At 45.8% G+C, this 23,790-nt stretch overlaps 1 protein-coding gene across 1 annotated transcript in view; it reads left to right on the forward strand.

Moving 5' to 3' along the window:
- Nucleotides 1-23,790, forward strand: part of LOC103812061 (SH3 and PX domain-containing protein 2A-like) — a gene marked incomplete at both ends in the record, with an annotated part of 70,729 nt that overhangs the window by 916 nt on the left and 46,023 nt on the right. The window lies entirely within an intron of this gene.

The raw sequence follows: 23,790 nt of genomic DNA on the forward strand, positions 1-23,790 counted from the left end.
CTGAGGTTAGAATATCAAGTGAATCCACACAGCCAGAGTTAAGGATGTACACAGCTGACTGTGCTGTGTCATGGAAAGTGACACTGAGCATTTTTGCTTTGATAAATTAGGGGAAAAAAGGATTCTTGATCTGAGGGTTCTTGAAGAGCTCTAGTTTCATCATTGCTCCCCTTTATTTTCCATTTTTGGTACTTGGAAACCTGAAGTCTAACCTGGCTTGCAAGCTACATCTGTTATGGCCTCCTGGCCATGGTGAATAATGCAACCATTTCTACAGCCAGTCCTTATTTCTATTTGCTGTGTGGCTGGAAGACAAGAGAGGGATGTTCTTAAGCTTCCTTTTCTGTCCATCTCCACTTCTTACTGGACTGAAGTGCCAGACCTGCCAGTCCCACTGCTGTGAAGAGTATGTCAGTGTCTTCTCGGTGCCTGATGGTACCTGCTAAAGATCCCAGATCACAAACATTTGTTGTCAGCCTAAAAATTGTGGCCAAAACTGTTTCTTTCTTTCTTTCCCTTCTTTTTCTTTTTTTGCCCCAGTTCTGTTTTCATGTATATGTTGATCTGGGTCTCCTGGCCTTTCCTGGTAGGTTTGAAAAGTTCCCATCAAGCATGGAGTTATCAATGGGGTTAGTGTGTTGGACAGGAAATGATGTCTCAATCAGGGAGTGAGTCCTGAAAGGTCCCATTGATAAGTGCAAGGGGGCCTAGCCAGTGGAAAACTCTCGCTTGCATGACGCTTCTCCCCCCACGAGAAAATACGACAAGAAAGTAACAAAATTCCCTTCCTTAACCCTTTTCCCTCCCAGGGATCTCTGTCAGGGCCAACACTGTGTGAGCAGTGACAGCCCTCTGCAACAGCCTCTTTAGCTCTTGCAGTGTGAGGCACACAGAGAAACTGACCTCTTCACTTGAGGTTTCCATGGTCTTGTCATGTCTTTAAGCATGTCATTGTGTTGATCTGTGCCTCAGTTTTCCCTATGTAAGATGGGGACAAGGCCCTTTGTGCTCAGGCTGCCATAACATACTATTAGACTCTCAGAAGTCATAGGTGATTCTTTTTTTTTTTTTCTTCAACTTCTCCTTTCCTCCTATTAGTCTTTCTGGATTTTTGATTATGCCTGAGCATCTCTTATGGGAAGCAAAAGAAACGGCTTTGGGTCTTGAATGGCAACTTGTATTTGCAGCTCTAATGAAGCCTGCAAAGAGTTGGAAAAGCAAATGAACAGTTAGGGCACTTTGGGTAACCCTTATGTTTTGGGAAACCTATGGCTTGACATGCAGTGATTCTTGCTGAAAAGCAAGTTTGCTTCAGATCAGTGGATGACTTGTGCTTTCCAGAATTTTGATGGAAGCTTGAACTTCTAACCTAGCACTGGTTGAACCTGGTTTTGCAACCTGATACTATGCATGGTAATGTGTCCTTAACATAATCAATCTCCTTTGATAGTGTCCCTGCTTACCCCCATGTGGCACTTCCAGCAGAAAATCAAGCAAATGCTCAGGGACTAGTGCTCAGCCAATTCATGGGCACCACTCATGTCCAAAACAGCTGGAGTCCACAGGTCTCTGCCAACTCCACTCGCCCTGCTGTGTCCAGGACAGAGCTGCACTTCAGGGCTTCCAAAGCCTGCACGTGTCTCATTTGCTCTTGACTGGAAGTGGAGGAACAAGGGCTGACTTGTAATGACTTAATCAGGGCTGCAATGCCTGGTGTTGACACTGACACTGGATAGGACCCATGAGGAAACCCAGGGGGCTGCCCAAGAGCAAGGAAGGAGGAATACAGATAATTAATTTCACTACTGCATTTTCATGTTTCTTTAAAAAAGAGCCCACCCTTCCCCAAACAGCTCTCTGTGGGAAGTGGCTCAGTGGTTTTGAGAGCCTTAGCATTACTAGATACTGGGTTTTTTTTAAATATTTCCTTGCAAATTCTCTTAGGCACTGCAGGTAGTAAGAGGCTGCTCTGTCCCAAGGATTCAAATCCCAGAAGTGTTTGGTTGTGCTATTTCAGCAGCACATGTGCTTGAATTGGGAGTCAGGTTGTTTTAAAGGTGAGTACTAGGGCAGTTAGACTGGACATACTATAGGATTTATTTGCCCCTCAAAGGTGTGAGAAGCAGAGCAAACAGAACCCAAAGCAACAACCTGAGTGTCAGCCCTGTGCTGCTTCAGTGAGGGCTAGGTATCTATAAATATGAGGTTTAAATTAAATCAGGGCATTGCTGCATCCTTTAATTCTGCAACCAAGTCACATCTGCTTCTGAGTGTGGGTCAAATGATGGCAGCAGAATACACGTGGATGCCAATGTTTCAGTAAATAGGATTGAAAAGATTGAATTAACTCCGCATAGATGAAAGCATCACTGTAAATTGCTTGTCAAGTCCAACTATCTGTTGTCTTTCACCCTGGGGAGACATTTGCACCTGAGCACCATGTGGGGTCAAAGCTATCTCCTAATGTAATATTTTAAGTGCTGCTTTCTTGCACTTGTCTGCAGAGCAGAGGAGTGTGAGGAGAGCCATGCACACATCGCCGGTCAGTAGTGCTGACCCTTGTGACAGGCTGGTAGCTCCCTGAGGTGTGTTCCCTGGATGCTGTTTGAGGTCTCCCATCGTCACTGATGGATTTGCTGGTGATGGTTGCAGAATCCTGTCCTAAGGTGATAGTTCAGCAATGCTCCTGCTGTCCCCAAAAGAGCTGAGAAAGGACACTCTTTATTGGGATAGCAGCGATAACTCCTGGTATTTCCATTATGCAGTAAAAGACATCTACAGATCAAAGTACCACATTTTTCTTGCCGTAAGGTGCTTTTTGAGGCTGTTAGCAGGACAGAGATTTGAGTGTGTGCATAAATAATTACCCAAAGCTTAAGCATGGGGATGCAGCCAGCTCACCCTTCCAGTGGCCATGCTGGGTTGGAAAGCAACCACAGAGTTTGCAGCTGGCAAGTGTGAAGGGTGGATCTTTCCCCCACTCATCGTAAGACACTTGCAGTTGCTCAGTAGCACCTTGGGCTTATTATAACTATTATGACCCCAGCTGGGTGCTGCCCACCATGGCTAAGAAACCCTCTCCCCAGCAAAGTGAGCAGGGAAAATAGGACCAAGCTTCTGTGCCTGGTGTCTTAGCTTGAATCACCACTGCCTCATCTGCTGCATTTTATCCAGTGATTCCAAATGTTCTGATCTGTTTTTATGGCTGTGTTACTCAGTGTCTGCAGTCAGAGTATGAACAGGACCAGTGCCTCAGCAGAGGGACCAAACCCTACATTCTATGAGGATGGCTGGATCTCTGTGTGGAGCTGGGGGAGGATCCTTTCTCACAATAGTGAAATACAACTTTCTCCAAGGCAAAACACAGCAGCTGGGTTTAGCAGCATGCCATAATCCCACGTTGTGTTTCTCGCTGTGCAAGAGGTGAATGACATCCCTGCCAGAGTCGTGGCAGGAATGTTAGGTAGGCAGATCACAGTGTCTCTGCATAATGACCCACACAGACGTTTTGGCTGCAAGGAGATATCTGAAATGTCACAATTTTGAAAAGGCAAATAAACAGGGCTCTGTTCAAGCGTTGGCTTTGTGTATCAGTTAGCAAGAAATTATCTGCCTGATGTGGTCTGCTGACCTAGGCAGGTTTTCTTCAAAGTGGCACAGAAAGAAGACCTCACTAGCAGCCAATTAGAACATTAAAAAATAAAGGATATCAAGAATTTTATTAGGAAGAGGAAAGAGATGCAAGTTGTTTTCAGGGTGACAATAAAACATCAAAACAGTTCATTATTGCTGGGGTCATCCTGATTGTTTATAGTGCTATAATGGAGTAACTGAACGTTGAAGATGACATTAAACAAAAATGGTACTATAAAACCCAGCAATTTCAGTCTCTCTCTCTCTCTGTTTTTCTTAATCAGACTGGAGTTCATCTCAACACTGTTGCTGTTGATCGTTTCTCTGTTACATGCTCTTATGTACCAACATCTCTTTCTCGGTCTCCCCAAGCTGTATCAAATAGTGTAGTGTCCACTCTCATTCCCAGTTAGGTCACTGTGGCTGTGCCATGCACTTGTGCCCCCTGGATTTCACTGGTTTGCTCTGATTTGAAACAGGACCTGGTGGCTTTGGGGTGCAGGCTTTCTGGGGCAGAGCAGAGGGGGAATCAGTGTAGGTTGCCTGCAAGGCTAGGTGCCTGATGCGATTCTGATGGAATTGTGTAAATTAACTGCATTAATTAAGTTGTCTTAATTGTCCAAGTGGAGACCTACAGCCCTAATTCTGGTGGTCCAGTGCAGTAATGACTATTTTTGTAGGACCTATGATACTGTGTTGCAATGTTCATGTTTTTAGCTGTGCAGGAGTGGTGAATGGACAAGCTCAAGCATGCACTAAATTTATCAGTGGTGAAGAGTATAGGTAAGAATGCAGTGGGGCAGGTGTTCTGCATTTGCAAATGCTTACTCCTGACCCTCAACCCACCAGACCTTTCTAGCTGGATGAGTAGAGTCACTGCCTGGTCTTCTCAGCCTTTCACAGCAGCAGAGTCACTCTGCAATGCATGATGCCATCTCCCAGAGGTGCCACCCCCGGCATAGCTCCTGTTGCTGTGGGAAGGCAAGGGAAGGAGGGCTGCTCTGGTGGCTCCTTGCGTGATACAGCTTGCCCCTCTTGCAGCGTGGGAGGTTTGCCTTAGAAAGATTCCCAGCTTCTGACGAGTGCAGGGAGTGTTTCTGTTGGGCTGTGTGTCTGTGTCTGAGGGTGCATAAGGAAACAGGCAGGAAAGCTGACGGAGAAGATGGGGCTGAATAGGGCAGGGGAGCAGGTGGGGAGGAACAGCATGACAGAGGGTTGCTGCATCAGACTGTGGTGCAAGTGCACAGTGAACCATAAGTCAAGGAGGGAGAAACTGGTGTTTCTTCTGCCAGGATCTGTTGACAGCAGGGGATCTGGGCTTTGCAGTCAAAATGTGTGCCTCCCTCTACTCTGGGCTGTGCTGGCCTTGGCTGTGCAGGTCTGGGTTTCAAGGATCAAGTTTCTCCTGCTCCTTCAATGTGCAATTATAGGCCTCAGCATCCTGGCCCTGCTGTAGACATTGAGAGCTGCTGTGAAATCCTCCTCCAGACTAGGGTCCTGGCTCCATACCTGACCTGTGAGGTTCAGACCCAGAGTTGCCTTCAGAGCCATCCCTGATAGTCTTGGGACTGTGGGGATGGGATTACTCCAACAGCTTGGGTGTAGGGTTTGATTTGAACACATTTTCCTTAAGAGCAGTATTGAAACTGAAACAAGACTGAGAAAACTCAGAGGAAATCGGAACGTGGCTTTGTCAATGTGTCTCTTCCCAAAGGTCAATGCTGACTCCTTGGGGAGAAATGGCACATCCTTTCTTCCAGGTAAACATGGGCCAGTTGTCTGCTGCTGCTATCCCAAGCAGTGCGTGGAGAGGCTGGTGGCAGTGCAAGGTTTGCAGGGGATGCAGGACACCAGATTTCCAGGAGGAGCCCTGAGCTGCTGGCTGTGAGGGCTGACCGTGGCTCCCATGTTTCAGCAGCTGTGCTGGAGGTCCTGGTGCAGCCTCACTTGCAAGACTTGGCTCTTAGTAGCAAAGACCTCTGGATGCCTGTCCTCAGAAAAATAGTCCAGTGGCAAGCTTGTAATAGGGCTTGCTGGAGGAATTGAGGTGCCCCTGGAAAAAAAAAAGCGCTGACATGGTTATTGAGCTGGGAATAGTTGTCTCTGCTGATTTAAAGACTATTTAAATACCATTTGTCTTTCTAGCCCTCAGTCGGTGCCTTAGAATACCAGCTGGCTTGGGGCAGTTATCTTTGTCTTCAATGAATAAATGGAGTTGTTTATAATTCTTATTTCCATCATTACTTAAATGTTTGCTTGGCAAAACAATCTGTTCAGCTTCCAGTATTTGTTTTTAAAGAGACTTGACACGTCAGACGAAGATGAGGGCCATGATGGGGAAATGGCAAAGTGCCTGCCAAGTTACAATAGAGGTGCTTTCAATGAACACAGCAAACAACCTGCAAAGTTGAGTAGGTGACCCAGCCTATGGGAACTCAGCCCTTTGTACTTCTACTCTTGGGTGCTGTTGAGGCATAAAGTCGACACTTGAAAATTGACCCTATGCTGCAGCATCAGACTCTTCTGCATGTTGGCCATGGGGCAATATTTGCTGCTCAGCACCAATCCAATATAATATATTTCCCTGCCTGCCCCACGCACAGTTCTGGCCAGGACATAGGTGAGCTTAAAAAGGGAGGTATTGGCTTAGTCAGTGCCTCAGGGTGTGATGGCAGCAAGGCAAGAACAGAGATAATACCCACACCACTGCCTTGGTGATCTGAGGCTTCTATAATGATAGGAAATGAATTTTTGCTATCAAAGGATGAAGGGGTTTTTTTCTCTGGAGTCCTCTGTGGGTTAGAAGTGTGTCTCCTAACAATGTCATCGTAACTTCTCACTGTGCACAGAAGGTTTTTTTAATACCAGGAACACCAACAAGAGTTTACATGTTCTGGACAAAGTGCCAGTGTGGCTTTGGGTCTCTAGTTGGGTGATTGTCCTGACCCCACTGTGGAATAAGAATCTGATGAAGCTGCATCTGATAGTTGTGTTTTCCTCCATTCCCTCACTTCACAAGACCGTGGTCCTGGAACCCACCATGCATCGGTGACTGTGATGGATGCTGTTTGGGGTCGTTGTACCACATGGGTGTTGTTCCATACAGTGCTGATATTCTCCTGGATATCGACAAGTCCTTATTTCCCTGGCATTCATGTCCCGTGTGTGGAATCAGTGGCATTTAAACATTTCATCACACCATCAAGAAGCTTCTCCCTTACCTGACACAGATTAAGTGATAATTCACTCTAAGTTCTTGCAGGAGCACAATGTTGAGCAGCTTTTCCAAAAGATGAATTTTTTCCTCCATGCTTTTGCTCTCCTCACATGCTGTGCTATGACAATTTGGTGCTCCAGAGGGGCGGTGCCATTAGTGATCTGCACTGATCACTGAAGGGAATTCACTACCTCCCCTGATTTCCTGCCTTTTGCAGCTTTTGAGCAAAAGTTCAGCACTGGCAGAACTTTGTTAACATTCAATTTGTAGCTCTTCTTTAGACAGGCTCTTGATCCTAAGAAGTAAAAGAAGTTTAATTAAGCTACAGGCTCTATATGTAGTTAGACAAGTGAGTATTAGTGATTTTTTTGGGTTTTTTTGTGGGGTTGTTCTGTTGTTTTTTGGGTTTTTTTAAATATTGGGAGTATCACGAAGAGGTTGTTAGCTACTGCATCCTTTTAACTATACATGGTCTGCTGCTGCTGTTCCTCCACCTTTTTAGAACACATTTTCCATCATCACTCTAGGGAGAGTGTGCATGTAGATGCACACAGACATATCCTTGATTCTTGCTGGAATAAAACAGGATTGCTCAACTGTGTGCCTTTGACCAGCAGGTATACTTTGTCCGGAGAAGAGCCTGTGCCCCTGGGCTCATGAGGACTGTGGATTTTCAGTCTGGTGCTTTCCCTGGAGCACTGTGCAGCTGCAGAGTGCAGTGCCTGGATGGTGTGTGAGTTGTGGTGGGCAATGCTTTGGAAGTTGCTGCCTCTCATATTGCTAAGGTTTGGGTTTCAGCCTGCACCATTTGATGAGGCTTGGATTGCACTTTCATTCATGCATCAGCTGGGAGAGAGTGTGAAGTCTGTCTCCAAGGTGTGTGATCATGCTGGGATGGTAATGACTGCTGAGTGAGAGCTCATAAAGCAGAGTTCCTTTGGGAACCCCCATCTCCAAAACAGCAGCTGTGGGAAGTGTCCTGGTGAGCAAGCTCCCAGCAAATGGACTGGAGCTTCCTCTGGCTATAGAGTTATACATACAGTCAGGGAAATCTTAGAAATTAAATGAGCGGCAGAGCTCAGCAGTGGTGAGCTCTCACTGCTTGTGAAGAGCCCAGTGGGGTGTGTTTTTTGGCAGGTGTGTGGACTTTTCAAGTATAAGAGAGAAGCCTGCTCTGAAGGCTCTTGGCCCAAAGCTTCCATAAGCTTTGGAAAAGATTTGTCAAGGTTCAGCTGTGATGCCAGTTCCTGGTTCAGCTTCCCTCTCCATATCTGATGGCTGTAAAGTGATGCCACTTTACCAGAAGCTCATGTATTCATGGGGTAGTATTTTTAGACTGAAGAAGTCTCTGAATATTATTTGGAAGCTAAAACTAAATTGCTTTGTGTGGTTTTTGTGTGCATGCATATTTTTACGGACTATCTAGAAAGAGTTTAACTTGGGTGGGTTTGTCCAGCCCAAGAATCTCAAGGGAGTGCTGCAGAACTGTAATGGATAGCAGATTTCTCAGTGAATGAATTTACATTGTCTGACATAGGAACCTGATTTATAAAGGATTAAAACCACTCTGCTGGGGAACAGGAAGGTTAGCTTATGTTCTAGTATCAGATAGTATGCATCTACCATTTGAACTATGCAAGCTTGTTACCTGCAAAGATCCTTCATGATCCTTCAAGTGTCCCTGCCCATGGCAGGAAGGGCTGGGACTAGATGATATTGTAAGATCCATTCCAACCCTTAAATTCTATGATTCTATGATCCTTGAAGAATATCAAACTCCATTTATGGGCCTCTAGCAGACAAAAAAACCAGTGAAATTGGTCAAAAGGGTTATTTACTGGAATTATTCACTTGCTTTATAGATGTTTGGTTTGTGTAAGTTGTTCTTGTTATCAATACTTATATTCTCCACCTGTCACTCACTGAAGGTTATGGGGATGGTAGGGACCCTGTTATGTGGGAAGGACTCCCCTGGATACAGCCACAGAGAGGAAAAGCAACAAGTTCTCCCAAATGAACTGACTTGATTTACACCAGCTGAGGAGGATTCAGACCCGTTTTCATAGCTACTGGTTGCTTTTCCTATTAGATGTCAGGAGCATGAGTTTCTGCAAGGTTGTGGTGCTAATGAAAATCTGAAAACATGTCTGAAGTTGCCAAAAATTCTGAACCGTGATGGAAAGCTTTGGTATTGGGTCTAGACCTGCTGTTTTTGTGCTTGGACAGTATCTCATAAAAGGGGTTATGCAGAATCATGGTGAAACTGGGCTGAAAGCCTTCCCTTGGAGTGTGTCAAGGCTCAACATAGACCCCATTATCCCTCCTCCATCTCCATTGTTCTGGTGTGGGAAGGTCTCATCATAGTCTGTTAAGTCTCCACAGCAGGATTTGAAGCTGAGCCTTAGGAGCAGCCGACTTGTTTGTTAACCTTGTTCCAGGTTTTGTTTGCTGGAACAATAAAACACAGGAGAGCAGTTTGGCTGTGGGACTGGCCCCAGCCAAAGCGATGACTCTGGGGCTGCTGGCCTCACACAGGCAGCAAATTCTCCAAGTGCTGCTTTATTAGCATATTTCCTCTTTCTAGAGGTCAAGATCAGCCTTTTTATTTTTTCTGGAATATCTGTGTGAAAATTAAATTCCTCGGCAGGATTTTTCTGTGGCCTTTCTTCCCCAAAGAATCCAACCCCCAAAAGTTCAGGCATGACAGTTCCATCCCCTCCACTACGTTGTTGTTCTCCCCTAATTGTACTCAGCTTTCAATTATTTATACTGCCAGAAAATCGCATGGAGTTCACACCCCCAGCCCTGAAACACAATTCTGCTTTTGTGCAGGGAATACAATCCTTCACTTTCATTAAGTGTGTGGAGACCGAGATGAGAAGTGCCTGTTGTGCCTCGCATCCCTTGGCTCGCGATGAGAGGAGCTGGTTGTTTTCGCAAACGTCCTAAATAGCCCTGCAAGGGTTATGGGGAGTTTATTTACATTATTGCATTTAAGTGCAAATAGAAAATTGCCCAGCCATAATGGAAAGTTTATGCAGGGCTCTGTCAGGGCTCTTTTCCTTGTCACCTCACCCCTCCCGGCTTTCTGCTCCTACAGGCTCAGATGTGGGAAGGCTGTGTCTGGAAGGAGCAGTAGCTCTTGGTCCTGTCGCACCAGGGTTTGCTTGTAGGACACAGAAAAGCATCCACCAGCGTCTCTTCCACTGTGGACTGTGTGCGGTCCTGCCTGCAATAGGAAAGGCCCCTGATCAGGCTCACCCCAGCCTGATTTATGAGCACTGGGTGCTATTTGCTTCTTCCCTGTAGCACCTGAATGACTGACCTTTTCATCATCAGCATACAGAGCATGAAGCTGGGAGTTTTTTTTCCCCTTATTCCCTTCTTGCTTGCCCTGAACCATGGCATGGTTCTCCTTTTCTGCAGCCAGATTGGTTTCATGTCTCGTGCAAATGCAAGTATTCCCACTGCAGAACTGTCTTTTGCAATTTCCACTTCCCTTACTTCAGGGGAAGCATTGAAGTAGAGTGGTCAGGGAAGCAAGACCCACAGAGGAACCACACTGCTGAGCAGACATGTGGTGAAGTCACTCAAAAAGCAAGAATAATGCTGCTCTGGGAGAAGCACAGCTTTGTGCTCACTCATTTCTGTGTGCCCTGTTTGAACAACATTCAGCCAAGCTGAGGGCTTTGCTCTCTACCTTTTGCTTTTCATTTAAAAGGAGAGGTCTAGTCTGTAGGATCCTTGGAGGAAAGAGAGGATGTGAACTTTTGCAACATGTCGGATCCTTTGGCACTGCCCTGGCTGGAAATCCCCCACCCCAACACCCTTCATTGAGCATTTACCCACACATGCCCACAACTGCAGTTTTTTGAAGCTACCCTATTTCACTGCTGGATTAGCATTTGCCCTTCTCTTCCTGTGCCCAGGAGAAGCATGGAAGGGTTGATGGTCCCTTGGTGTGTCTGTGGGAGGAGGGTCATGCCACAAGCATGTTTCTGATCCACAGCATTCCCAGTTTCAAACCCCAAGATCTTCATTTTGGGTAGGAGCCACAGGTATGTAGCAGGTCTCATGGTTCACTCCCTAATGGTGCAAGTATGTCCTTGGACATGGGACTTGTTCAAGTCCATCTGGGACCCTGTGAGGTTGCAAAGGCAGCAGAGCAGAGTGGGGAGTTGCAGTCCAGTGAGGAGGTTCACACTTCAGTGCGGAAAAAGTTGCTGACACGTTCTTGATGGCAGGAGCTGTGAAGGAGCTCACAAAGGACTAAGCAGATACTCAGAAAAGCATCCCAGTGTTTTTAGGATAATATCTGTAATTCTGTGTTAGAATCAGAGCTCTACTGAAGCTGTTCATGGGACATGAATGTTGATTCAGAGATGCCTCTGATTCACCAGGTCAGTCAAGAGCAGATCCGAATCAATTCAGTAGTGCTTTTATAAACTGAACTAGCCATGTGCCTGGGTCTTGATGTGTTTGGTTTTTTTAAGAGTGTGATAAGAAAACCTGTGGGACTTGCTGAGCCACTACCTTCAGCCAGGTGTTTTGAGAGAAGTGAAGGACAAGCCATGCAGACACTGCGAGAGAGAGGGGAAAATGCCAAATGAGCAGGAATTAGCAAACCAGAAAAAAACTAAATAAAATGATAATAGGGAAAAATTCTTTCAAAGGACTAAGGTGAATTTAATGATCCAAGTTTTGTCTTGCAGGGAATACATCTTATCCACCTGGAGCCAAAGTTATTTCACGGGCTGTTATTTTTATCTGGCTAATCTCTGGATTTTGACAGCCCAGTGAGTGGAGCAGTCTCCCTCTGGTCTGGTGATCTTTGAAATCCAAGTCCAGGCTTATCCTGGTCATTATAGTGACGTGCTTGTACTGCTTGAACAAAACTGGCATATCTTCCTGGTGAAGAAGCGATGTTGAGAGATGGTACATGGCAAGCACCTGTGTCCACGTTTATGAGTCAGGTTGTCTGGTAGTTTTTGGTGTGTTGGTGGCTGTTAGTGCAGCTCTGCAAGAACCTCTGTAGCCATATGCAATGCTTGTTGTGTTACTGTGCTGAGGGTTAGAGGGTCATTTGCATCTAAGCGTAGGGTTTAGCATTTGATGCTTCAGGAGGTGGCAGAGGTAACATATTTGCCATTGGGATCTGGGAATAAGGCAGATGAAGCTATAAAGGGCAGTGTGCTCTATGAAGGCGGTGTCTGGCTATCCTATGCAAAGGAAAAAATTTGCAACAAGTGTTTCCGAGGTGGAGAGGAGTACTACAAAGTTTCAGGTTTGTTCTGGGCGTGGGACAGCCCTGGATTACACAGCTGAGCCGGAGTGTTCTGCAGGCTGTGCTAGGGCTGCTGGTTCCTGCCTGTTGAGGTTAGGAAACCTCATGCTGAATCCTGTTCCTCTCTTAGGTCAAAAGACATTTCATCGCCTTAGTATGGAAATGGTTTTGGTGCAATTAGGAGCTGGGAGCCTGTGGTGTGGAAGGAGGAGTGGGGAACTTCTGGTGTGGCAGGAAGGTTATCTGGAAATATCCACCCATAAAATGGGGGCTATAATCAGCCCTCCTGGAGAAAGTTTATTCATTAATGTTTGTGAAGTGCTTTGAAGTCATGGCTCAGAGTCTCTTTAACAGAGCCAAATGTTAGCTGTATTACAGTATCTAAGCCAGACCTTAATGACCATGTTCCCTCTCCTCCCCCTGAGCTCCCAGCCATTTCTGACAGGGTTTGGTGAAGAAGTGAAACATCAGCAGAGTGACCAAAGAGAAGTGAAGTGCTCAGCAGAAATATAAATAGTGCTTTTCTCTCGTGGGATTGTGTCCTGGTCCCATGCACTCTAGCAGTCGGGAATGGAATTTGTAGAAGAGATGAGGAGTTTATTTCCAGGCTTGTACCATGTTATCGCAGTTGGTAACTTGTTTAGGGTCCTCTTGTGTTAGTACTCATTGGTGCCCTTTGGGTGATTAAAGTCATCTTCTCTTGTCTTGATGGGAAGTCACCAGAGTGAGGCTGGGATGGGAGGGAGCCGTGGCTGTTGGAGTGCACAGTGAGCAGGGGAAAGACTTTACTGGGACAAAACAAGGAGGCCCCAAAGCAAGAGCTGGTTTGATGGGCCACTCAGTTGTGGCTGCCCATAAGTGTCCCTTGCTCCATGCCTGTTTCTGATGGCATTATCTATCCCCTGTCAATAACAGAGTAGCATTTGCCTTTTGTTTTGCTTGATTTCTGGTGTCAGGAGGTGAGACTTGGTGACAGCATTGGTGGCAGCAGTGGTCTTTTTTTTTTCATGTGAAGGAAATGGGGCATGTTCAGTACCTGTGGATGAGAGCTTAGCACAGAGGCAAGCAGGTAAGTAAATGGATGTGCCAGGAGTTGTGTTGTAAGGAAACGTCACAAAGAGTGAGTCACTCTTACAAAATTGTTCTTCAGGCTTGCACCCATTTGCTCTGGGTGGCCACTAGGAACATCTCATTAGCATGACCTGGTGTGTCATATGTTCAGATGCAGCCAATAACTTTCCTGGCCAGCTATGGCACCCTGGCTGGTGGTGTATCCATTCCCTGGCCTCACCCAGGGTTGGGCTGGGATGGCTTCTGGCCTTGGGGCCTGCATTGCTAATCATTGCCTGAAGATTTAAGGTGCCCACACATGCCTTGGTATGGGGAAGATTGCTCTGCTTTGGAATGATGGGTCTCAACCGGGTGAGAAAGGAGATATTTCCAGCCGAGAGGAAGAGAATGCTATATTGTATGCACCCTGTAGCAAGGATGCCAGGAAAGTGATTTGGGAACACAGAGGGGAGCCAGCATCTTCCCCAGAAACCTGATGTTTCTAGTGATCTGTCCTTCGAAAGCACACTCTGGTCGAGGCACTCGCAGCCAAAGACCGACCCAGCCCTCGCCTCTAATCTCATCTTTCCTCTTTTAGTCCAGTCCCTGGAAAGATGCAGCTCTCCAATAAGACATTCCAGGGGGGTTTAATCACTGCACTCGCTCCAGCCCTGCTGCGCTTGTGGTCTAAGCACCTGCTGTTTCATTTAATTAGCAACAAATGGGAGGCGTGGGTTGGGGGAAGAGAGAGCAGCACCCTGGTGAAGTATTTGCTGCAATGTAATGTATTTTATTTTGGGTTTGGAATGGAGGCCATGAGGAACATTTTCCAGAGGGCTCCATAAACCACCTCTGTTCACAGGGTGATTATTTGAGGAGGGAGGGGAATGTGGATTTAAATTGGTGCCGCTAATTTCTGCAAGCAACCACATTATTTTTAATTCATACTCCAGACTCCCTCCACCCATAACTTGATGTTGGGAGCTGTGAATTTTCCACATCATAACAAAGTCCCTCTATAAAAGAGAGCCCTTTAAATATATTTTAAAAAATTGATTTCAAATACATCAGCCTCTCAAGTAAGTCAATATTCAGAATGGAAAACTAACTCTTTCCTTCCCTCGTGGTGACCTGTTAATTTATTTGTATTTCAGTAGCACATGCCAGCTCTGAGCAGAGGTAAGTCTCTCTGGTGTTAAGGGCTAGAAAAGGCATAAGAAGCTGCAAGCTCTGATGGATATAAGTTGAAAGAAATAATCCCTTTGTGACTAGTTAAGCTTGGGAGCTCTCTGAGATAAATGCATTACACTGCTAGCAGCATATTACCAATCCAGGGAAGGGAAATGGGGACAACTGGGAAGGGAGACTTCAGGATCAAACCACTTGTGCTGAACACTGGTTGTGTCCCTGCCTTTTGGAGATTAACAGTCAGAGCTTCGCACAGAGAAGATTATGGTCATAGCTTCCATGTGCTCCAGCCCACCAGCACTGTGGGCTGTTTTTCCTCATGGAGGTGACAAGTGTAACAGTGATTGTTTGTACTTCTACTGATGCAAACTGTAATTCATAGTCTAAAGGCACATAATGTGTATTGGCCTTTTGTGTTATTTTCTTTGGGTGATTAAAGCACCACAAGAGCTGCAAGAAAGAACACTATTTTTTCCCCTACCCTGACTAAAGCAGAAAAGCTGGGTTTAGAGATTTGTGCTTTTAGATCTCTGTTCTGAAAGAGTTTTCATCTCCCATGGATTTTGAGAGGATAAATTAATTTGAGACTAGCAGTTGTCCAGATGCAGCAGTGACTGCAGTCATGTTGAAAACTCAGCCTGATCATTTTGTTCTCGTGTGGAGTTTTAAATTCAATCCTGAGTATTGGGTTATGCTCCAAGGACTGTAAAAGTTCGCAGAAAATTCTCATATTGTGAGATTGTCATAACCTTGAACACCAGAAAAGCAGAAATTCTTGCTGTGTGTCCATCCTACAGGCCTTCAGTATTAGAGTATTCCAATTGGAAGGGACCTACAATGTAGTCCAGCTGCCTGGCACTTCAGGGCTGGCCAAAAGTTAAAGCAAGTTATTAAAGGCATTTTTCAAATGCCTCTTAAATACTGAGAGACTTGCAGCATCAACCACTGCTCTGGATAGCCAGTCCCAGTGTCTAATCACCCTCTCAGTAAAGAATATTTGTTTTAAGTTACTTCTTGTCTACATAATCCTTGAATACTCACTGCTGTCAGTGTGGCACCATAATAGCCCCTGGAGACTTCTCAGTTGGGAAGGCAAGTGTAAGAGAGGTTTCTCTGGAAAGGGAATTTGGTTGTGCCAGAAAATCCAGTGGCAAAGTCACCTTTGCATGATATGTTGAAGAATGGAACCATGGGCCTCTGCATCTTATAAGTCATTGATTTTGCAGAAATTGGCTCTTTCTCTTGCTTTTTGGAGTAGTTTTATTGATTATTTTCCCCCTTGTCTGCTTGCAGACACTTAGGGCACCTGCACATGTCCTGGAACTGTCAGACTCCTGCAAATCAGCATTATTCAACCCCTTAACCCCCAAGCAGTATCTCTTCCTCCTCTTAGTTTTCCTTGTTTCCCTATGTTCCTATCTGATGATAGAAATAGGTTCTTTCTGCATAGACCAAATATGGAAGCAATACCTCAAGGGACACATTCAGACTCAGGATATAAAGTCTGGAGTTATTTTTCTACCTTTGACATTTGAGAGATGCTTTTAAGTAGACGAGATAGTATTACAGTGTCAGCCCATCTGTCAGCAGAAGCATTGATGTTTGAATCATATTCCTCTGCTCAGTTTTAACAGAAAGGCAAGTGAAGCTGCCTGGCAAAGGTTTCCCTTGTTGCATGCCTCAGTGTGGTTAAGGAGGGAAATTTGTTCTTGTTTCCCAGCCTCTGTTGTACTTGAGTGTTTAATGCTGATTATTCCCACATCCAGGCAAGGGGATTGCCTGCCCAAGCTGCTCTTGCAATTCCTCTTGTAATGGAGAACAGCCCCTTTGCCTGCCACTTCATCTGCCCGTGCTTGCTTTCGAAACATGATCATCTTCCTCCAGCTTCAAACCTTTCTCCAGGTTGATACTAATCTGCAAGGTTCAAAGCCGGGGTGAGATTTCAAAGCCTCCTTAACTGTATTGGATCTGCAGTGTGACACTTAGGCCATGTTGAAAACCCATGTGTTGAAGCACATAGAATCACATCTCTGCACCTGTTGTTGTGGAGAAAATTTCTTCCGAGTTTTGTTTCTGTCATTATTAAACCACCTTCAGGTTTTCCTCCATTCCTGGCTAGCATGTTGTTCTCCTACATCTAACCTCATGGAAAGAGATGCACCAGCCCCAGATGAAGGACTAGAAACAATTGTCTGCATCTGGCTGAACAAAATAGAATATTTGTGTGTATGTGTGTGTCTGGTAGTGTAATTTATTTGTTCAGTTACTTGAGCCAAGGTTTTCCCCCAAAGGAAGCCCTAATTAAGTGAGGTAACTTTGCATCTGGGTTGCTGGCACAGAGCAGCTGGCTGTGCTGGCATGTGTGCTGGCCCTGGGAGTGTAGCTGCTGCCCTCCCATGTCTTTTTTGTCCATCTTTGATAAGGAAGGGAGGTTAGCAGTAGCTGTGTTTCGATGAGACTGGTGTCTTGCATTCTGACAGAAAATGGGCCATTCTATCCTCTGAAATTTTCTTGCTCTCAGTAGAGTACATACGTGGAACATAATTTTTGAAGTTGCTTGTGTCCCGGTAGAAAGCAATTATGTGTTCCTCTTCTCACCTTCTCCTTGCTTCACTTCTATTTCAGCATCTTTTCTTAAAAATTTATTTAGTTGAACTTTTAGGGCTAGGTTCTGCAGTTGGCTGAAGTGGCAGTTCTCTAGAGCAGCTGTACCTGATCCCTTACAGCCATAATGCTGAGGTGCTAAAGGCAGATCAGATAAAGAGCACTAACTGAGCACACAAGGATCATGTGGGCTTACAAAACCAGCAGCCAGGTCTGATACTGTAGTGCCATCAAACAGCTTGTCTGCTGCTCATAAGGGAATTAAAGGGCTTGGATGTGGCTTGAATCTCCTTAATGCAAGCTACCATCTTCCTGTGCATTTTCTGTAACAAAGCATCATTGTGTAATTTTGGGGGGAGTCTGTGAAATGTCAATTCCCTGCCCGAGCCAGGGGCTAGGGCAGAAGAGAGCTATGTGGTACCTGCAGCTTGTTGGTTAGACTTGGACTTCTCAACACATTTGTGAGGCTCTTTCCGCAATCTGAACATCCTTTTGATGTTTTTTATTGTGGCTTTGTATGATGGAGAGGAGGACAGACATAGACAAGTGCAAATCCACAGGGAGGATTAGAAATAGCCCCGGATGCCTGCACTGTGCCCAGGAGGGCACAAATGACTATCATGCTCGTTTGCCCTGCCTGTCTGCCCCATCCAGCTTCTAAAGCTGGCCACAGGATGTAGAAAGGCACAGGAATCTGCATCCTCACTGGTCTTGTCCTGGGTGGACATTAGCCTGGCCGTGAAAGCAGCTTGTAAGCCCCCTTCTTCCCCTCAGAAATGTTTCAGAAGGAGCTGCTGGATGTGATGTGTTGTGGCTACCAGTTTCCTGTGGCTTGCTTTCCCTGGCACCCTTTCCTTGCGTCACCCAAGCATACATTGCATCATATAACCAGCACCTTCAGTTGTCTGCAGTGGCGAGCGCATGTGGCCAGGCAAGCTGGAGAACACTTGTGCTTTTGTTTTACAACTGAGTACATGCCTAGTTATGTACAAGCTGATCTTGATGATGCCCTGTTCCTCATGTTATTGGAAGAGCATCTGCCAGAGGAGACCAGGCATGGATGCTCATTTGTAAGGTGGATATGTAGCCAATTACGTAGCCTATGAAGCAATGGGTGCTGGTTGCAGCCCATGTGGCTCTGCAGCCACCTTTGGCTTTTAAAGCTCAGGAAACTGCTGCCTTGACAGGGATGGGCACAACAGCCCTGGCTTTCAAGGCAGCACTGTGCTGCCTGTGGTAGGTTACAGTGTATTTGGTAACTCTTGCACCTAGTCCTGCTGACCACAGTCTCACTGTCAGGTTTCACAAATGCCACCAGGCAGGGATACAGCCTGTAAACCTTCTGATGGGAGGATGGAGCTAGAAGGAGTCCCTCTCCTCCTGGATGCAAGCATCTGCCTCCATGTGCTGTTTGTCCTTCACAACTTTTAACAGTTTTATCATCTGCAAGTCTGGAAAAGTCACAGTCCTGACAGTATTTCTTGACAATGTGCCTGCGCCACTTAAAAGCTACTGAGATTAACAGACCAAAGTAACTCCCACTGTTGTCAAAGACCTCCATCGATGCTTTTAATACCCTGCCAAATATTGCATGTGATTAGCTGGTATAATACACAGAATTCCATCTGGTTCACAAGCGATGCATCCGGACATGGCTGATTATTATCTGAATGAAAATCCTGGAGTAACACTCAGGCATGCAGAGCGTAACGTGGAGGCCTTGTAAACATTTGGAGTGCCCACCCTGCTCCGAGCAGCACACGTGCAGCCACCATGGCCACTGTCCAGACCCTCTACTTTCCCAGGGTTTGCTTTCATTCTCAATTAGATTAACAAAGCTACTCAGTCAGACTCATACTTAAAAAAATAATGTTTCAGTCCCAGCCTCTCTTCTTAGGGGGCTGGGTCATGTTTGTCATGCAGGACATCTTGTCCCTCCTTCCAGTCTTGCATCATTTTTTGGTCCATCTACGAGGTCCTTTGGGACAGCTCTGCAGGTCTCCTGGGATCCTCCTTCTGGGCATGGGCTTTATGAACTCAGATGTTACCCGAATTCCCCTTTCATTTTTAAAGAGAGAGCATTGTCCGTGCTGGGTGTCAGGGCAGGGACTGGAAGCAGCTGGCATGGGTTTGTGTGTGCAGCTAAAGTGCCTCTGTTGTGTGGCTGTACTAATGACAGGTCTCTTTAAACAGCTCTTCTGATACCACTAGACTTTGTCTCCCCTGCCCAGAAATAAATCTACAGAGAGAAGCCAATCTCTGAGATGCCATTGTAATAGGCACTGCTAAGGACAGACTGTTGCAAGCCTTTTTTTGTTCTTCCATTGTGTTCTAGCTTGTAAATTCTTTCCTCCCTGCATTTCAAGCCCAACTGGGCAAGCATGACTTAGAGTCTGTCCTTCCTGTGCACCGAACAACTTTGCTGTCCCTACATGTGTGATAAGCATCCTGGGGAGATGTCAGCACCCAAGGCTGGGCAGTGCCTGAGCTGAAGGGCCCATGCTGGGGCTGGGAGGGTAAGGCTGGCAGCTGACTCTGGACTGTTGGAAATTGCCTGTCCTGCTGGCTGCTTGCTTACCTCCCTGGAGGCCCGCAGCAAGGTATCTGTTACATGTGCAGCTCTGTCTGCCTGCTCGGCCAGTGGGATTTGTTGTCTATACTCCTTTCTAAATCCCCTCAAAGACGAGATACACATGTGTTTGGAACCAGATACGCAGGCAAAACATCTCAGGGTTTGGAGGTAGGGAGAGAGGGAGTAAAGAAGACAAAGGAGTCTCCTCCCAGTGTGGAGTTAAAACCTGTGGTTATGTTATGCTTGGCACAGTTTCTGCATTGTACCGAGCTGGGCGGTCGCTCTCCCCCATCTCCCCAGAGCTACAAGAAGTGTCCTATGGAGATGAGTAGATCCCATTTCAGATGGAGTTTCTGAAGTAAAATGTGCCATTGTGTTCGGAGCTATTGTTTCTGTTTTCAATATTGAAGTTACTCATGGTTTCCAGGGGACAATTTATCAAGCAGAGCTAACAGGCTGTAGAGAAGATGTAGATTATGAAAACAGAAGGATTAAGTTTCATACATTTGGAGCTGAAGTCTCATCTCTCTCATAGCAGTGTAAGCAGGGGAGTAGTCTTCAGATTCACAAAACTTCACAAATTTAAGTAAGAGTGTGTTTTTAGCAAGGTTTAGTTAGAACTATGGTCACCACTGTGTCAGCAACACAAGACTCTCTAAGGATGGATTCTGTGGGTGCAAGTTCAATGACCATTCAGTGTATAAATCAGGTTTAAAAACTTTGCACCGGTTCAACAAAACTCAGTTTGCAAAGATGGGATCTGTCTGTCTGGATAGTCCCTTACTAAAACACCAATGAAATCAACAGTTACCTCTGTATGAGAGATGAGTAAGGAAGGGTAGAAGAGAGCATTGCATGACAAATGTGATTCTCTAGCCCTTGACACCCCTATTGCTTTTGGGGGTTGGCTGAACCGAGGAGGAGTGACACTGGAATAAATGAAGGACGAGCCCCCCTGCCTCAAGATGCTGTCCTAAATTTGTGATGATCTGGAGCAGATGAAGAGTTTTGTTCCCAGGGTAACCTGACAGCACTGAACAAAACAGATGGAGGCAAAACCAAACCAGCCTGTAAATCATGCTGACAATATTTGGTGCATGGTTTTGCTAACAGCAAGAATGCAATTAGTAGCAGCACCCTGCTAATGGCTCTGTGCTGCTTTTAGGATGCACCCTCCAGTGCCCTGCTTGCAGCTGCAGTGCAGTGTTTGACAGTGCTGCCAGGGTTTTTCCTAAGGACCAGAGGGTTTGAAGCCCTGCAGCCTCCCACCATCCTGTCCAGCCTTTGTGCTGGGCCAAGCTGCTCCTGCTTGCACAAATTTAGGGCAGGATTTAGGCACTTGCAGTTTTTGCATTGTGAGGCCTTTGGAGAAGCTCAATAAGGTTAGTGCACAAAACCCCCCAAAATCTCAGTGGAGCCATGCTGTATTTCACTCATTGGCTTGACAGAGTTGAAATTTAAAGAAGGATGGAAGATAAATATTTTTTAAAATTCCCAGGTGATGTCAGAGGTGGTGATTAATGGAAGGGACCTTGATGCTTTGCTTCCTTTCACTGAAGCTCTCAGAGTTGCCATTGTGTTTAAAACTGGAAACTCTGCTCTGATGGTGCTGTCAGATGCAGTTCTATTGCTGTCTGGAGGTCAGAGCTTGGTCCTGCTCCCCTCAGTGTCCAAGGGCAATTGGCACTATTACTGCAGTGTCTGTCACTGGAGCACATTGGGTTTTTGCTGCTTTTGTGCAGTCTGAAGGAATACTTAAAGCCTGTGTTTTTTTGTAAAGATAAAAAGTTGCAGGTTGGAAGTAAAGACGTTCTTCTGTTGAGGTTAGCTCTTCTTCCCAGCCAGGATTTTTACTGTGACCTGCAGTGAGTCTTTTAGGACACACCTAGATTGTACAGCCTGAGCACCTGGGCTGGCTCTGGATGTGCCAGGTCCGGAGGAAAAAAAAGGAAGATGTCTGCATCCCATCACAGAGTTATGACCCTTCCTCAGAAGCTAATTGACCTGATAGGGCATGGCATCAGCATGGCTCTGACAGCTCTGCAACGCCCTGTGGTGCCACATAACTGCAGCATTCATCTCTCTCTGCCTCTCTGAAACAGTCATTGTGGCATGGCCTTACTTCCCAGGGATGCTGCTGGGACAAATCCACTGCAGATACCAGAGAAACAGGAGATGTATAATCACCGTGGAGAGGTGGAGAAGCATGAAGTAGTCTTTGTCCAAGCATCTTCCAGTGTGGTTAAGTTGGATGAAACCAGTCTAATTTCGCACTGGGGAAAGAAAATGCTTCTGGCAGGAGACGTCAATAGCTGCTCTGTCATGGACAGTGTGGGCTTTCTGAGAAGCTCTTCAGAGATGGCCCAAGTGCCTCTGTCATCCCAAACCAGCTCCTCCAAATGTTTTGCCAGTCTGTGTTAGCCACAAACATTGGGTTCGTTCTGCAGAGCCTTTGGAGAAAGCTGCGTTTCTGTATGAAAGATACCAAATGTCTCGTCTGGGAAACAGCATTCCCTCTTTTGATGGATCATGTTGGGGAAAGACCCCTGGTCTCTGCTCCCCCCCTTCTCCTCCCCTGCCTGTTTTAGTTGGATACTGAGAGGCTTGTAAGATTTCCAAGGTTTCTGGTGGAAATTTTCAGACCTGAGAAAGGCATTTTCCCTTTGGGGATTACACGATGCTGTAAATGTCTGTTCTCTTTATTTTATATGCATTTTCCTGCTTTTGTTTGACTTTCTCACGGATTGCACTGTACTTAATTCAGAACATATCCTATAATGCTGTAATTGTCAGGCATGTCAGCTGGTTATCCGGATGATTTTTGCTGTAATTTTTTTTGTTTCAAAATAAAAGGGAAGCAGTTGCTGCTGCTTCTCAGGGATTGAGTTATTGCACTTCTCTGTGGCATCATGTAACACCACAAGAGAGCCAGTGTCACTGGCTGCTTGATATAATTATTTCTGCTACATTGTGGAACCCATTACTGCTTTAGGAAGAGATGGAGTTTCACGTCCTTCTGTTGCATAAGATGTCAGTTATATGTGTGAGTGGCTAACAGATGGGCTGTGCTGGGCTCAGTCTGTTTCATGTCCTCACCCCAAGATCTCCAAGTCTTTTGCAAACTTTTGCTAGTTGATGCTATGCTCAGGAACAGCTCTGCTCTGGCTAATTTTGAAGGGGTGGGAGTTAGGCAGACCTCCTGCTGTCCTGTGTCTGTGAGAGTGAACTGGTTTGTTGTTCCTGTGAGAGGGTGAAGCAGAGGAGGAATAAAAAGGAGCTCAGTGTGACCTACATCTAAAGAAAATCCTCCAACAGCTGTATCCTGTGGAATACAGGTGGTTTCATTCCCCTGAATGTCCTTCTGTCATTGATCTCAGCAGGTATGGTCCTGAGCTGGAGTAAATCAGGTCCTTTTACTTATGTCATGCTCCACTGATTAACCTTAGCAGAAAACCAACCCTGAAATCAAACTGCTGAAGAAGTGATCATCCTGTAAGGAAAGGCTGGATGTGGCACTTAGTCCATAGTCTGGTTGACGTGGTGGTGTTAAGTCATAGATTGGACTCTGATCACAGAGGTCTTTTCCAACCTAAGTGTTTCTGTGATTCTCTAGACTAGCATACAGAAGGTCAATCTGTTGAGATAGGCTCTTGTGTTCTCCACTCTCCTGCTTGTTTTCACCTGCTGACATTTAAATGTTGGTATGTTGCCCAATAGCATGAGAACCATTTGCTGGAAAGGGTGGCTAACCATCTTTCTTGAGTGAAAGACTCTCTTGTATGTTGTGGTTAATCAGGATTTGGAATATGCTACAGATGGACAAGCCCACAAATGAGAGGATAAGCATATCTGAAAACCACCAATAATATTTCTTCTATTTGCTTTTGTCCTGCTGGTTTTAGATGCATACAGTTCCTCTGAATTCATTCGCTGTCTCCTGCTCTGCAACGTAAGTCTTTGATGGCTCTTCACTAGATCTTGTGCCACCTACCTGAGATCCATGTCACATTTTGCAGGTGCAAAAACAGAGACAGGACCAGAGAGGTTTATCCATGGGAGAACTCTGACAGATGACAGAATTCGGACTGATTGTAGCCATTCCCTTCCTTACAGATCACACGGTTTATAATCCAAAATCTAGCTGATGATGCTGTAACCACCAGTCCTGTCAGCAAGCAGCACAGCTGGTTTTCAACTTCAAAATGAAAGGAAATTGCTGCAGCTCCTCAGGGTTTTAATTAG

This window comes from Acanthisitta chloris, unplaced genomic scaffold, assembly GCF_000695815.1.
Source record: "Acanthisitta chloris isolate BGI_N310 unplaced genomic scaffold, ASM69581v1 scaffold35981, whole genome shotgun sequence".
Lineage (NCBI taxonomy): Eukaryota > Metazoa > Chordata > Aves > Passeriformes > Acanthisittidae > Acanthisitta > Acanthisitta chloris.